Source organism: Galleria mellonella, unplaced genomic scaffold, assembly GCF_026898425.1.
Source record: "Galleria mellonella isolate WM207_F2 unplaced genomic scaffold, CSIRO_AGI_GalMel_v1 utg99, whole genome shotgun sequence".
NCBI classification, from domain to species: domain Eukaryota; kingdom Metazoa; phylum Arthropoda; class Insecta; order Lepidoptera; family Pyralidae; genus Galleria; species Galleria mellonella.
The window spans coordinates 802569-806690 of NW_026442184.1; the positions used below are offsets into that span (position 1 = coordinate 802569).

General features: G+C 33.4%; 1 non-coding gene across 1 annotated transcript; it reads right to left on the reverse strand.

The window, feature by feature from the left end:
* Positions 1-3925: 3925 nt before the first annotated feature.
* Trnai-uau (transfer RNA isoleucine (anticodon UAU)) lies at positions 3926-4019 on the reverse strand. Its single transcript has 2 exons — positions 3982-4019; positions 3926-3961 (listed from the first exon to the last, which is right to left on the reverse strand). It is a non-coding gene; the product is annotated as a tRNA-Ile (tRNA).
* Positions 4020-4122: the final 103 nt, after the last annotated feature.

The window sequence follows — 4122 nt, forward strand, 5'->3', positions numbered from 1 at the left end:
GGGGGGGGGGGATGAGTTTGTTACTAATGCGGGTTACTGGCCTCGTTGCTAGCATTATACTTTGCCAAGTCGACCTTCACTTGTTCTCCCTGGAAACAATAGTACTGAATTCATCACAATGGGCTAACTGACCTACCATTTCATTATCACCTATCATCTCTAACTAGTGCCTTGCCTGTATACGCTACAGTTAACGTTGGAGAGATATCTATTCCGTTATCAACCATTAAAAAAATAACACTGCCTCACCTTCCTATGGTCGCAGATTCGAAAATACAAATTTTGTTGTAAAATTAATAATCAGACATTCATTAGTTGGTCAATTTATCTTGGTTTCGGTATTTCTATCACCCAGTACCAGTACTGGATGATTGATTCTACTTATAATAATTAATACCAACAAGTTTACCATGGTTTGTTAGTAGGTGGCGCTGTTTAACACGTTGGGCCCGGCGCCGGTCTCTGGGGACCGGCAGCGAACTTTCCGTGTGGCCAGCGTCGGTCCCTGGGGACCGGCACTAGAATTTTCCGTGTGGCCAGCGTCGGACATATTCAATGTCATGGACAATAACTATTTCCAAAACTAAATTCAATTCTCTTTTTACGAACAATCTGTATAGGATCTTGGATAGGTCTTTTGTAACTGATCACCTCTCGAAGGTACGTACGTGGTTTTACTATACATCATACGAAAATATGGAATAGAATCACACATACATTACACATGCACCTAAAAAACGTCCAAAATAGCGTGACAAAGAATTCCTTATTTCATTAGTACTAAAGTAATCATTTGGCGATAGCTTACAACATTGTATCTCTTGCCGGCTGCCGGCTGAACGGAAAGGACAGCAAATTGGGCGCCGGGCTCAACGTGTTAATATACCATGTAATCAATTCAAATTACCATTCATGTTTATATCATGCTATGCATAGTATCGTCTTGGAACATTAAACATGTCTCTATACAATAGCACTTATCTACTTTCCTGTTATAATGTGACAGTAAGGAAGTCGTGTCACGCTATGGCAATAAATTATAAAAGCGCCCAATAGAATAGAATAGACAGCAAATAATACTGTACTAGGAACATATTCGAGTATGTTGATCCCATGATTGTCTTAGCGACTGGAGCAACAATTAATAAATTGCAATTCGTAATTCCTTACATTCCTAATATCTGTTTTACTATTATAACTAGAATATGTTCATATCAAAATTGTCTATTTTTTAAATTAATACGTTAATTTTAAATATACAAAGAATTGCAACAAAAATGTTTGATTTACAACGTGTGGAAAATGCCACTTTATAATATATTTATATATATATATATATATATATATATATATATATATATATATATATATATATATATATATATATATATATATATATATATAATCATTTTTGTAAATACACTCTTGCCTTACGTTCCGCTATTGGGAATCAGAGGAGACTAGGTACCTCTGTCCCGTTCGTGTTTCAACCGTGAAGCAGTTGTGTTTGCATGGCTGTGTTTCGGTTTGAAGGGTGGAATATGGCAGTGAATTTACTGGGTACAGAGGAATAACACCTGAGTCCTCAGGGATGGCAACGCATGGGGGGTATCATGGGCGAAACAGTATACTCTGTTATGTCCACGGTACTGTTCATGTCTATAGGCGACGGTTACCACTTTCAATCAGGTGGGCCGTCGGCTTGTTTGCCATTCTAAAAAATATTTACCACACATGTTTAGTATATTTTATTACAAGTGTTCCTTTACTGGCATTGAGGTGTAGTGGTTTGTTCCTATTGTTGTCTCTAACGACTTCCTGGATGCTTGTGGGCATCGGTAGTACATTGTATTCTAAACAGCTCTATCACAGGAGTAAATATTATCAAAAATGTTGTATCATTATTTATACTGGAACAATAAACTATATGTAGACACCATGACAATTACATGGTGCTTAAATGTATTTACACTTATTTTAAAATATTCATATTGTGCTGTAAGTAATATTTATAATTAATTATTGTACCAATTGTAAATGTGTTAAATGTGATATTAAATAATTCTTATTCTGTTTGACACTCTTTTTTTTTTATATTGTTTATCCTTTATTATTTTATTATTTCTAGATTTTTTATTACACTGTCCTGAATCGTTTGTCTCGTTTTAGGACGCTCCTCATGTGTTCATGAAAAAACGTCATATTGTTAGTGCCCCATTTGAGAATTTTGTCATGTCGTACAAAATAATAGGTATTTGCTGCATTTTTAATAGACATTAATATTGTCCCAGAGTAATAGATAAATTATTTATTTTTATCTATCAAAAGCGTAAAATGTAAGAGATACCAATTTTTGCAACGAGGTTTTTTCACAGCAAAAAGTTGTGGAATCAGGTAAGTATATAAAATCAAGTCAGTTTTATTTATAGTGACACTACATGGCAACATATTATAACAGAATACTTTATTATTAAACACTGCTTAGATTTATTTAGTGATAGAAATAAAAGATTTGGTATTAGTTTATGGCCGTGTGGTTCTGGCATAGATTAGCCCACCCCTTCCTTTCTCGTGAGTGTCATACGAGGCGACTAAGTTAACTTAATGGTAGAGGGAGGAGCAACAGCGTCTTCCTTAAAACACCTGTAGCGCCTAACTGCGGTTGCCAATCCGTCTGCCAAACGTGGCAACTATTAGCAAAACCTTCCTTGTGTTTACCAGTGGACAGTTTTTTTTTTGATCGTTGAAAATGTAATGGTAACCCCGCCTGCGCTAACGGGATACGCTATTATATAATAAAACAACATAATAATGTAGATTACACAATTGTATATTAACATTACTATTTTACATTGAAATTAGAATAAAAAAAGAAAAACATATAAAAAACAAAAGTTAGAGTCATGCAATTTTAAATTTCGGCTTTTGGTTCAGAACAAAAATCAATGTTTGCTTTGTTTCCTTATAAAGAATTCACACCTGAAGGGGTGACATAGCGGATGCAAGTTTGTATGGGAATTCTGTTATAAATTGAAGTTGTAAGTACGAAAAATTAGTTTTAGACTTCTCATTAAAAATAAAATACTTTTCAGCATTTTTTGGAAATTTCACCCCTAAAAACGAGAAATGGGTGAATGAAAATATGTACAGGAATTCTGTTATTTATAAAGTTACAAGTAAGAATCTTGATTAAAACAAAACTTTTCAACAGTTTTTGGAAACACTATCCCTCGGAGGATGAAATAGGGCATGATTTGATTTAGATGTAAATTAACGCAAAATTAAAAGTTTTAAATTAACCTCTTTATTTATAAACATTAAAAGCTTTTACAGACCTATTTATTTAGTTTAGTTATTTGTTTTGTCGTTGTTTTTCAAATAGAGAATTTAGCGCAATAGAAAAAGACAAAACGATAACTAATATAGGTTTATACTTTATAAGATGTTTCTATTAATAAGGGGGTTGGTCTTTCGTTAAAAAAATATGTAAAATGGGAGTTAGTGATAAAATAAAATTGTGGGTAACAACTATAATTTTTAAATGTGACGTGGAAAATTGACTTTCGTGACATATCGAATACTACACGCGAGTAAAGCCACTGGCAAAAGCTAGTGATAATATATACTACTGGCAACCTGCCCCGGCTTCGCACGGATTCTTTACAGAATGTATAAAATATACTTTTATTATTATTTTATTATAAGCTTTCGATAAAATTGGTCGTGTAGTTTTTGAGTTAAATTGTAACAAACAAAAAGTCAATCATGTTTCCTCGTTATACATAATATTTATTAATTTACATTGGTACACTACCTAAACTTTTAGTGTTTTTTCCTATATATTCTTTCTCTATATATATATATATATTCTATAGAGGTGTAGCGTAAATTATTTTTGTGTATAAATTACAAAGCGGCAAAAATATGCTCCAGGTGAGGCTCGAACTCACAACCCCGGCATTTCTCACACGTATACTGTCTTATAAGTACCATGCGCTAACCAACTGCGCCACTGGAGCTATGGTGATAGTGACGAAATTTGTAATGACTCTCTATTTCATCATACAAGTCAATTGACATTCTTTTTTATAACAGGGAAATGTCAAATTTGATATAATTTTT